Raw genomic sequence first — 13,307 nt, 5'->3', positions numbered from 1 at the left:
TTACAGAATTTGTTAGTTGATAAGAAAAGAGTAAAAGAATCAATACCTTCTTTCTAATTTTATGATTAGATGTTTTCTTTTCTTATCGACAGTGTGATATATCCTTCAGTGGCGCGCGGAGTGGCCGCGCGGTTTGAGGCGTCATGTCACTGGCTGCACGATCTCCGAGTTCTCCCTCGGGCAAGGGTGTGTGTGTTGTTCTTAGTATAAGTTAGTTTAAATAGTGTGTAAGTCTAGGGGCCGATGACATAAGCAGTTTGGTCCCTTAGGAATTCACACACATCCGCACATCCTTCGATAAAATTTTACTCTTATGAACGAATTTAAAATAACAAAACACATACTGTGGAAGAAAGGTGATATATTACAATTACTGCAGCACGCGTACACTGAAAAAAAAAAAGAAGCGTAACATGTCCACAGGTCGTTGTTAAGTGTGCATACTGTTCCATTCCACTGTGTTTTAGTCACTTTATTGAAACTCCACATTTGCTCTTTGATGACGATTACGGGAAGGATTAGGACAAGTAACAACTTATGTTTTGGAAAATATGACTGTGTGAGAATTACGTGTCTTAACGTATATTGTTTCAAGCAAATATTTATCTTTTAGTCAAATAACACGTCATTTATTACTTAGGTTATAACAGCCTGTTGGAGGCATTGTTTCTTCGGCTGTTTCCACTTCTGAAACCTTTAGATTCGTTAAACTTCAAACATCTACTATCGTACAAAAATACAGGCTTTTGCATCTTCATGTGTGGAAGAACAGACATCTCCATATTAAAATAAAAAAAAAAAAAACATTCAGGATTAGCCGATCGAGCTGGGTGCTTCCTTTGACAGGGATCGTCGTATGTTATTCTGAGAGAGAGCCACTCACAAGATTGGTGATACACTACACTTCATCGGATCGCGACCACATGTGAATTTGCCTTTCACACGCCACCACGGCAGTGGTACGTCGTGACTCGATTTTCTAGACTCTATAACCTTCGTTTCGAGCATCAGTTGCTGGTTTACGTGTGTATTACAAGGTTAGCTTGCAGCTTACTCAAGTTGCAACCGTAGATAAACGGGCCACACTGCAGAAACTGAATCTCTAACTGAGTGTTCGACAATGACAACAGCAATGTAAGCGACTGCACCACCATTAATAAAGCTCCTCACTAACAGCGTACCGCCTCACGTAGGTCCTTACGCCACCCTATCGTCGTGTGGTATAGAGATTACTATGATCACAGGAACACCAACAATCTAAGTAAGCTGCACAGTCAATCTAAGTGGAGGTCTTTCAGCTCCAGGAAACGTACATCAAATTTACTTGAAAAATATTGATTTGCACTAAAGTAGACTCTTCAGTTAAGTTGGATAAATCAGAGCGCACACAATTTTGCGCAGCAGAATATTTTCTAGGTCCTTGTTCTACATTTAGTGTTTTGTCACTATAGAAACCATCACAAGTAATAATGATAATAAATTCATTAAATCAACAAATTAAGCTAATCTACGCAGGATTTACATACAGCAGTTGGCGGTAGCACGCAGCACAGTAATATTTGTGGAGTGATACATGAACGGTTTCGAAGACAGTTATTTCAGAATAGATACTTGTCACTAGTCTCTGGACAATATATCCGATCACAGCTAGCTGAATGGAGCCAGCAGCAGCTCCAAAGAGTTCGCTGACTATCCTACTGTCAATAGGAAATTATGGTTGTAGAAAGACCACAAGAAAATGTAAAAGAAATTGCATAGAATTCTCACTATTGAACAGCAGCTCACCTAGATAAACGAAAATAAATGCCGTTAAAGGAGAAAGCTCTTGTTAGAACCAGATAACAAGATTAGTGGTAAACGGATGTAAGCACTGCTTTGCTGCCACAGACTGACCAATCGGGACCGACCGACCATCGTGTCATCCATCAGCCAGTGGCGTCATTGGATGCGGTTGGATTATTGGGGTCGAGGCATCGCTTTCCCGGCCAGGTAGACCTGGAGCCGCTACTATTCGGTCAAATAGATCCGCAGTTGATATCATGAGGCTGAGTGCATCCCGTTCTAGAATGGAAGGCTGATGGTGGAGTGGAGTTAGATTTGTTAAGAAGTTTCTGGTCAAATGTGATACACCAGCAACGCAAGCAGTCTACAAGACGTTAATGCTAGTTGTTTTGGGGTATTACAGCTACGAACAGACATCGAAGGAGTACAGGATCGCATCAGGTTGCTAGAGACCATACGAAAGAGATGCTCATGAAACTGAAATACAAATCGTTGGAAGGGAGATGAAGCCACCGTCGGAATAAAGGCGACGCCAAGTGTTGTGTAGGGAACATTAGAATGTCATGCACCACGGAGTAATGACTGTCTTCGAATGGAATAGGGTACAAAATCAATAAAACTGAAGAACGTACCCTCTGCCACGCACTGTACAGGTCCCTGAACAGTAAAGATGTAGATGTAGACTGAATCTCGTAAAATTTAGTACGCCACAGCCCCTTGGAATGGTTACCAAGAGATCCTTTCATGAACTAGCAAAGAATGTTCTGAGATATGTCAGTGAAATGTTAAAGCACTGTGAATGTGTCAGAGGCAGCTGATGTTGGAGATCCTCCTAGAACATAAAGTGAACTAGTTAACATATATAAATCTAATTATGCCGCAAATAACTGTCGATGGCCATCAACTGGCTTTGCTAACGATACAGATGAAAATAAGAGTAGTGGTAATTTAACTGCATCTACACTTTTCGCAGATACATGAAGGTACATTCAACCAAACTGATAAACTGCACTAAAAATAAACATTGGTTTCTGCTGCAGGGAAATACAGTATCCCCTGGAAGTTACGGAACACAGCTTGCATAGAAGGGTGCCGAGGTGCCTAGTACTCAGGGGCAACTTAATTAAGGCTGGCTTCCAGACAGAGCGCCAAAGGCATATGCTTCCGCCAAACGTCACTCAGATAGTTTCAATGTGGACACTAATCAGCCAAAAGCGGATATAAGCTGGTGCAGGGCTCGACGCAGTCAGTGTGAATAGTACTGCACAGTATCAACAGTACTTTGAGACAGGATCATGACTCAACTATAGCCCCGCCAAGAAAATCCAAATTGGACGATCTGAAAGTGATTAAAATTAAAGTTCAATGGAATCAGGACTAGACCAGAGTTAAGGATCGTTCAGTGCAAGTGAAGTTCAAACTACTGCCACATTCCATTATCATACTAGTGTCAAGTTCTACTGTATTGCACTAAAAAATTAAAAAAAAGACACTCCACAAATAAATTATCCGAATGGGGATGAGATCGGTGGATGTAATGTACATATGAACAAACTAATGATTTTAGTTTCAGAAAAACTGGACCATTTTTTCAAGAGAAAGAGCTTCACAAATTGAGGAAGTCATTGATACAATGGCCCACCTCCGGCACTTAAGCAAGCAGTTATTCCGTTTGGCACTGACTGACAGAGTTTTTGGCTGTTTTCTGAGGGATATCGAGCCAAAATCTATCCAACTGGCGCGTTAGGTCGTAAAAATCACAAACTAGTTAGAGAACCCTGCCCATAATCTTCTAAACTTTCTCAGTTTGGGAGAGATCCAACAACATTGCTGGCCAAGGTGGGGTTTCACGAGCACGAAGACAAACAGTAGAAACTCTCGGCGTGTGCGGGCGGGCTTTATCTTGCTGAAATGTAAGCCCAGGATGGCTTGCCATGAAGGGCAACAAAACCACCCGGTACAATATCTCGAGGTATCACTGCACTGTAAGGATGTCACGGATGACAACCAAGGGAATCCTGCTATGAAGAGGAGCCCCAGACCATGACTCCTGGTTTGAAAGGCAGTATGGCAGAGGACACTCATTTTGCTATCTCACCGCTGTCCAGGAAGTATCAAGACAAGTCTTCGTCTGACATCGGGGCTCATTTCGAAACAGGGCTCATCACTGAAGACAGTTCCACAGCAGTAAATGAGATTCTAGACGTAAGACGTGTCTGGAGACGCCCCAGACAGTGGTGGGATGCCAACCAGATTGTGGTCGCCATATAGCCCGACGACCAGGATTGATAGTCTGGAGTGCCATTTCATTTCACAGCAGGATCCCTTTGGTTGTCATCCGCGACACCATTACAGCACAACGGAACGTCGACGATATTAATCTCCGTTTTATTGCCCTTCATGGCAACCCATCCTGGGCTTATATTTCAGCGAACTAATGCTCGGCCGCATGCCGTGAGAGTGAAGCGTCCCCTTAGAAAAATTATAAATGACTGTGCTGATAAAAGTCTACGTCATTTGATACAGAGACAGCTGAGAAAAAACTGAACGTACTCAGACATTTCTCTCTTTACTTGTTCTGATCATCAGTAAACTGACACACAATATTTTTAGCGAAACGCAATCTGAGTTTCAATAATCTCTACAAAAGAATGGCCATGACTAAAAATAACCTATACCTTTCATGAATCACTTACCCCATAAAAATCTTCGTTACTCGAACTACTACAATACAGCGAGCGCCAATACTGCCAGCTAAATAAAATATTCAAACTACTGAAGGCACTAACTACTGATAGGCATAGTTAGAAAATGAAAGATTTTGATAGAGAACAAACAATGTATTTACCTTAATAATGTTCAAAAGTCATCATATATATATCAGTTCATGATATCCAGTCTTACAAATTTCCTCTTTCTGACGGACACACGTCCATATCGTCCGCTCTCAAAACTCTGTCATCTCTGTCCCCACATCCACCACTGCTGGTGGCTCACCCCCAACTGCACAACGCTACGAGCTGTTCACATCCAGCTGCCCAACACTACACAAGCGAATATTCCAACAATGCCAACCAGCCACAGACTGCACACAGCACCGTCAGTGATTTTCATACAGAGCGTTACGTGGCGTTACCAATATAAAAACCTAAACAGCCTACTTACAAGAGCTTTACTGCCTTTGTACTTTAAAAATGGTTCAAATGGCTCTGAGCACTATGGGACTTAACATCTGAGGCCATCAGTCCCCTAGAACTTAGAACTACTTAAACCTAACTAACCTAAGCACATCACAAACATCCATGCGCGAGGCAGGATTTGAACCTGCGACCGTAGTCGTCGTGCGGTTCCAGACTGTAGCGCCTAGAATCGCTTTCTACTTACTAAACCCTTCCTTGGCCAGCAAGGACGCTAGATCCATCCCCAGTTGACAACATTTATAACGTTATGAGTAGTGCCCACCAACCATTACGGGATTTTGACGATCTAATGAGCCAATTGGACAGAATTTGGCACGATATCCCTCAGGATGACAACTCTATCGATTAATGCCAAGCTGAATAGCTGTTTGCACATGGGCCAGAGGTGGACCATTTGAGTAGCTCTTTCTCTTGAGTAAATCATCCAAGTTCATTGAGACTGTAATCATTTGTTTGTCTGTACATGACCATCACAGCCACCGATTTCCACCTCATTCGGATACTCCTTCTTGGTGAGTCTTTGTCTTAGAGTGTATTAAATTATTGTAAATTGTTGCTAATCTGTACTGCCAACATATTTGATGTAGCTCTTGCCTAATCCTATTTTGCCATTTGACAAGGCTGTGCGAATGCTGCGTGGAATACAGCCACCTCATAGCAGTAGCTACTTTTGGTGCTTGGGGTTATATTTCTGCCACACATTTGGTGAATACAACAGGAAGCATGGCCATAATGGACTGTCGAAATGAAAAGTGTGAGATATACGCTGTAATTCTGGACGTAACAATTTCCAGGCACTGCTGTGCGGGTGATGCGCAACCTGCCCATGCCCCACGTTCAGCGTGCAGCCTGCTGGCTTCGTCATTTCGCTTGTGTTGCGCCATGAAACAGTGCTATTCCAGGACGGCCACGTTACTTCAGTGTAATGATTGCACAGCTGCGGCAAGGCAGCTTCCTCGTAGCGTCCTCTGAGCATCTTGGAAAGGAAGAAACACGTCTGCAGTCCTGCGCATATCTATACAATTCTCATTGCAGCCGTAAGATGTATGTAATAGGCTATTACGTGAATATCGTAAGGAAATTGTCATTTTTACTAATGATGATGTTACTTTTTATGGTAATTCTTTCCGCTATGTATAGCTGATCTGTTCAGGGTGTTACAAAAAGGTACGGCCAAACTTTCAGGAAACATTCCTCACACACAAAGAAAAAAAATGTTATGTGGACATGTGTCCGGAAACGCTTACTTTCCATGTTACAGCTCATTTTATTACTTCTCTTCAAATCACATTAATCATGGAATGGAAACACACAGCAACAGAATGTACCAGCGTGACTTCAAACACTTTGTTACAGGAAATGTTCAAAATGTCCTCCGTTAGCGAGGATTCATGCATCCACCCTCCGTCGCATGGAATCCCTGATGCGCTGATGCAGCCCTGGAGAATGGCGTATTGTATCACAGCCGTCCACAACACGAGCACGAAGAGTCTCTGCATTTGGTACTGGGGTTGCGTATACAAGAGCTTTCAAATGCCCCCATAAATAAAAGTCAAGTAGGGTTAGGTCAGGAGAGCGTGGAGGCCATGGAATAGGTCCGCCGCTACCAATCCATCGGTCACCGAATCTGTTGTTGAGAAGCGTACGAACACTTCGACTGAAATGTGCAGGATCTCCATCGTGCATGAACCACATGTTGTGTCGTACTTATAAAGGTACATGTTCTAGCAACACAGGTAGAGTATCCCGTATGAAATCATGATAACGTGCTCCACTGATCGTGGGTGGAAGAACATGGGGCCCAATCAAGACGTCACCAACAATGCCTGCCCGAACGTCCACAGAAAATTTGTGTTGATGACATGATTGCACAATTGCGTGCGGATTCTCGTCAGCCTACACATGTTGATTGTGAAAATTTACAATTTGATCACTTTGGAATGAAGCCTCATCCACAAAGGGAACATTTATACTGAAATGAGGGTTGACACATTGTTGGATGAACCATTCGCAGAAGTGTACCCGTGGAGGCCAATCAGCTGCTGATAGTGCCTGAACACGCTGTACATGGTACGGAAACAACTGGTTCTCCCGTAGCACTCTCCATACAGTGACGTGGTCAAAGTTACCTTGTACAGCAGCAACTTCTCTGACGCTGACATTAGGGTTATCGTCCACTGCACGAAGAATTGTCTCGTCTATTGCAGGTGTCCTCGACGTTCTAGGTCTTCCCCAGTCACCAGTCATAGGCTGGAATGTTCCGTGCTGCCTAAGACGCCGATCAATTGCTTCGAACGTCTTCCTGTCGGAATACCTTCGTTCTGGAAATCTGTCTCGATACAAACGTACCGCGCCACGGCTATTGCCCCGTGCTAATCCATACATCAAATGGGCATCTGTCAACTCCGCATTTGTAAACATTGCACTGACTGCAAAACCACGTTCGTGATGAACACTAACCTGTTGATGCTACGTACTGATGTGCTTGATGCTAGTACTGTAGAGCAATGAGTCGCATGTCGACACAAGCACCGAAGTCAACATTACTTTCCTTCAATTGGGCCAACTGGCGGTGAATCGAGGAAGTGCAGTACATACTGACGAAACTAAAATGAGCTCTAACATGGAAATTAAGCGTTTCCGGACACATGTCCACATAACATCTTTTCTTTATTTGTGTGTGAGGAATGTTTCCTGAAAGTTTGGCCGTACCTTTTTGTAACACCCTGTATACGACTCTGACAGGTGACAAGTACGTAAGCACCCTGTCTGATCACCTGCATCCATTCATGTCCAATATGCATTCTTATAAGCAGTTTCCTTTCCTACTGCTGATTTTAAGTATTCATTCCAATTTATATCGCTTCTTAATGTTCCTCCTAAATGGGTAGGACGGCAGAGCTCAACTGAATTATCATAAATAAATGGAGAACGACTTCCATTTTTTCCGCTTGATATAACCAACAGCAAATGTGGATAAATGCAAACAAGATAACGACAATACCAACTGTTTTGAGTCCCTGTGGAGTGATCTCGACGGCCGACAGTGAATGACATCGGAGGGGCGCTGCTGGGATCGTATTAGTACCATAACGACCTTGTTCACCTGAAATCAAACTGGGCGAGTATTCGAAGAAGACTGTGCAATCATTTTACTGCTTTCGTCTTAAATCTCTCGAAAATAAGACGAGAGGAATTAGAGCGCCCACGTTGTCTAAGCGGTTGGAATAGATCTGAATCTTGCACTGTACAGCAGCTTGCAGAGTGCGTACTAAAAGTACTTTACGTCTCTGAGATTCTGTGTCATGCTGGCTGTAGTAGATGGTCCTACAAATGGACACCGTCTGAATACTTAGAGGTTTAAAGGAACTGGCTGTTTCTCAGTACGCAAGCTACCTATTATGAAGAGTTATATTCATACGGTGGAATTCTGCGTAATCAATAACGAGCGTTATGAAAGCGTTCCTCTGTAAGGACGACTCACGTGACACAGACGCGCAGAAACACGGCAAGCTATCCAGTAGATAAAGGCGTACTTGTTCACGACGTGAGTGTAATCTTTATTTTCTTATCTGTATTCTGTAAATAACTACCAGCTGAGTGGGAAACTGTCACTGTGATTATATCAGTGTTATCAGAAATTTTCCCGGTTCCATTCACGAATGAAGCGCGTGTTGTGATCAACCGTATCTGATTTTCACGGTCGCCAACTGCGGGGCATATGTTTGTACTCGTTTCTTCGGCTACTCAATGCAAGGGCAGTACTTGAAGCTTGGCACTTTCTATTCGAGTAGTTTAAATGGAGAACACGTCTGTAATACGTATAAGAGCATAGAATACAGATTAAATGGTGTGTTCATATTTCTGTGTGTGCATTTTGGTAAAAACACCAATTTCGAAACACATATTGTAGATCTCCTTCAAAGCTTAATTTTAGTAACTTTTACTTTGTCTGTGACTTAATTCTACCGAAAATTGTCAAAACTTACTCAGTCCATGAAGTTGTAAACGTAATATAACGCAGAATAGTAGTCAGGAGAAACTGCACTTTTAGAAACAAAGTGATCATTGTTCAGAAATGTACAGAAAAGATAATTTGTCGCCCATGACCTACACCATCCTTCCGTCAATTAAAAACATTCAAATTACGTTGACTAGCAATATTGCCTAGGTGGAACACTATGACCGTCTTGTAAACAAAATTCTTCTCCTATTATACGAGGGATGTTCGGAAAGTAAGGTCAGATCGGTCGTGAAATGAAAACCACAGTGAAAATAAAAAAAAAAAAAAAAAAAATTCGCAACCGTTAGCCGCACCTTCCAGCTACCTCTCTACATAGTCGCCGCTCCGGCTTAGACATCTGTCCTGGCGTTGTACAAACTTACCGGTACCCTCGTCAGGTTGCCTGTGTTTTCGACAGTTGTCTACGCTGGTCTGCCTTTCGTTGTTTGCGCCAAAATGTTGTTTTAGTAGCCAGCGGTTCATGTGGGCAGAGGCGAACAACGGAGGGAGCGAATTAAGAGGTATTGTGGGTTATGAAACAGTTCCCATTGGAAACGTCGCAGAAGCGTCTTTATTGTCCCTGCAAAATGCGGCTGAAAATCTTGAAGAAAGAAACGCGTGTCATTTACGTAATGTGGGCCGTATTACTGTAGGCGAAATTTTCACCAGATCCGCTTACGTGGCGGGAGATACTGTTTCAGGCATTTCTTCATGATCACTTCGCGTTCTGAACTGAAAAGAACGACTTGAAGCGATGACAGGCACGCTAGAGACACTGCCCGGCACATCACTGCAAAATTCCAACGGATTTTCACAGAGGTTTCCAATTCGCGCCTAATCGGGCCTTAGTTCCCGAATACGCCTCGTATTTTCCAGCCCCAGGTCACACAAATGGCACTTTAAACGGTTTCAACTTAATACAAAACAATTATTTAGGAAGTAACATATATAGGGGGAATAGTAAAATAATAATAAACTAAATTACAAAATCAAACTATTTTCGATATACAGCCACAGGTACATGAATATGTTGCAAAACCCTGGAATCTTCTAACGTCACCCTTGGGCTCGACGACGTTTCAAACAGCAATTCGTCGACACATGTGAAAATAAGGCCACAGCTCAGAAGTTCATGAGACGTGTAAGGTGGGTTGGCGATGTAACATTGGCACAAAATTTCACCACAATTCTGCCCATTCCCGTCGAGGACTGACCATACTGTCGGAAGGTCGTCATACCCCATCTTACCTACATTTAATCAGTTCTTCTGACAACTCTACTATGTGGTTTTCTTATGAGTGGCCAAGGAAAACATTCCAGACAACCCTACACGGAAAGTCCGCAGGATGTGGCATAAAGTGCGTCAATGAAATCATATGTTTCCCTGGTGCATTGATTTTCATACAATTCGCGGTCGAAAACCACACTCTCTTGTGCGTGAACAAAAGGAAGACATTCTTCACAGCCTTTGACACTGCTAACACCCTCGGGCGTTTCAACCCTTCTCTAAGGACTTTGTGGGGCAGCATCCCATCGAACGTGAGCGCACCCATTTGGAGCGCAGCATGACCGCAATTTCTGCTCTCGTGTACACATTGGAGCCTTTTTTTTAATTTTTTTGTTTTGGGACCGTTCAAAGCTATTCGATGTAATTTGAAGATGATCTGAAGTAACTAAGTGTGTTGATGCTTTTTAGGCGCTCCTGTTTTGCATCTTCCTGCGGCGTGATCACGGGGGCATGCGACATTGACACATGTATGGATAAAACAGAAAATGATCCCTCTAAGACCCTCCAGTTCAGAAAAACTCTGTGCCACCTGCTCGCCTTTGTTGACAGTTTAAAAATGTTCCAGTATAGACAAAACCTGTGACAACAGTACCAGATGTTGCGGGCAGGCTACACGGCTGCTCTTTCGTCACTGTTGTTCTGCTCTTTCGCCACTACAATCCTTCTCTTTCACCTGACAAATCGGAATCGGATTGTGCTGAAAGTGTTGCAGGTCTGCAAGCGCCTAGGGCTTTGTCACGGGAATTGTCTGTACAGCCCCCCCCCCCCCCCCCCCCCACCTTCTCGTGCCCATTCTGTGTGTCGTTGTTTCTGGAATGTTCTCCACTCACAGGAAAACCACATGTGTTCAAACCCGGCCGTCGCGATTCTGACCTTCATTGCAGAGACCTCAAAAGAATGGGTGAACTGTGGGTTAAGATGTGAGCGGGTGCCGAATTGGGTGGTCTAAGAGGGAGACTTTGCTGCTCTGTTCACTCGTGTGTCAATGTCGCATAGCTCCGTGATCACACATCACACCACAGGAGGACCACAGAGCGCTGGAAAAGCTTAAGCACCCCAGCTGCTTCGGATCAAACTCAAATTTCGTCGAATGGTTTTGAACGATCTCTAGTGGTTCCAGTCTGTACACAAGAGCAAAAATTGCGGTCGTTCAATGCTCCAAACGGGTGCGATACGTTCGGCTGAGATGCAGTCCCACAATGTCCTTAGAGAAGGGTTTAAACGCCCGAGGGTGTCAGCAGTGTCAGATGTTGTGAAGAACGCCATCCTGTTGCTCATCGTACGCGGACTTTTTCTTCTGTGAAACATGTGGCAATCAACGCCCCAGGGAAACGCCGTGGTTTCAGTGACGCCCTTCATGCCATACTCTACGGCCTTTTCACGCTGATTCTGAGCGGCTGTGTGTCTGGAATCCATTCTTCGGCCAGTCACGAGAAATCCACATGATTTCAACCCTGGGCGACGCGTTTCTGACCTCCATTGCAGATGTGTCAAGAGAAGGGATGAAATTTGGATAAGAGCGGGTGTGACGAGCTTCCGATCACGTGACACATCCACGGTGGCAATGGGCAGAATTGTGGTGAAATTTTGTGCCAGTGTGACATGATTAACTCACCTCATATGTCACATGAACTTCTGAGCTGTAGCCTCTTTTCGCATGTTTCGACATGTCATTGTTTGAAACGTGTTCGAGGCCGAGAGTGACGTCGTACGGTGCCATGCTTTTGCACCATTAGAGAGGTATATAAGAAATATATGCGAATATGGACAACCATCAACTGTAGAACGGAATGACGTCAGTTAAAATTAGTGCCGGACCAGCACTGGGACCCGGATTTCCCGCTTATTGCGAGCAGTCGCTTTACCATTTGGCTACCCGTGGTCGCCTCACGGCGAGACCCAAAATTCTATATGTCATCAACCATGGGTCTAGAACCTATACTCGTACATCCATTATGTATATTCCCGTACAGGGGAGTCGTTCTACTTGAAAGTCACTCGCCCGGTGTCAGCGGATAAATACTGTACTGCGGTGTCTTCGTTATTCCGAATTACGACGCGTCTTAATTAGGAATGGCAACGGCCTTGCCGCAGTGAATACACCGGTTCCCGCGAGATCACCGGAGTTAAGCGCTGTTGGGCGGGGCTTGCACTTGGATGGGTGACCATCCAGGCCGCCATGCGTTGTTGCCATTTTTCGGGGTGCACTCAGCCTCGTGATGCCAATTAAGGAGCTACTCGACCGAATAGTAGCGGCTCCGGTGAAACGTCCCCTTAGAAAACTTAATGAATTACTATGCAGATAAACCCCTTACGTTATTTGATTTTAAAACAGCTGAGCAGAACTGAACGTACTCAGACATTTCGGTCTTTACCTATTCTGATCAACACTCAACTGACACACAATATTTTTAGCACAACGCAATCTGACTTTTAATAATCCCTACAAAAGAATGGCCCTGACTAACAATAACCTATATCTTTCACAAATCACTTACCTCACAAAAATCTTCGTTACTCGAACTACTGCAACACAGCGAGCGCCACTACTGCCAGCTAAATAAAAGATTCAACCTACTGAAGGCACTAACTACTGATAGGCATAGTTAGCAAATGAAAGATTTTGATAGAGAACAAACAATGTATTTACCTTAATAGTGTTCAAAGGTATATATATATATATATATATATATATATATATATATATAGCAGTTCATGACATCCAGTCTTACAAATGTACTGTCTCTGATGGACACACGTCCAGATCATCCGCTCTCAAAACTCCGCCATCTCACTCCCCACATCCACCACTGCTGGCGGCTGACCTCCAACTGCGCAACGCTACGCGCTGTTAACAGCTAACTGTCCAACACTGCAGTAGCAAATTCCAACAATGCCACCCAGCCACAGACTGCACACAGCACAGCCAGTGATTTTCATACAGAGTGCTAGATGGCGGTGGCGTTACCAGTATAAGAACCTAAACAGCCTCCTTACACCGGTCAGAGAAAACCATCATAACGACCGGGAGAGC

The 13,307-nt window shown here is 43.9% G+C and overlaps 1 pseudogene; it reads left to right on the top strand.

The window, feature by feature from the left end:
- The first annotated feature begins 12,348 nt into the window (after nt 1-12,348).
- Nucleotides 12,349-12,466, top strand: LOC126482996 (5S ribosomal RNA; annotated as a pseudogene).
- Nucleotides 12,467-13,307: the final 841 nt, after the last annotated feature.

This window comes from Schistocerca serialis, chromosome 5 (assembly GCF_023864345.2).
Source record: "Schistocerca serialis cubense isolate TAMUIC-IGC-003099 chromosome 5, iqSchSeri2.2, whole genome shotgun sequence".
NCBI lineage: Eukaryota > Metazoa > Arthropoda > Insecta > Orthoptera > Acrididae > Schistocerca > Schistocerca serialis.
Note: the sequence above shows the minus strand (reverse complement) of the source record. Positions and strands in the feature narration are given on the sequence as shown.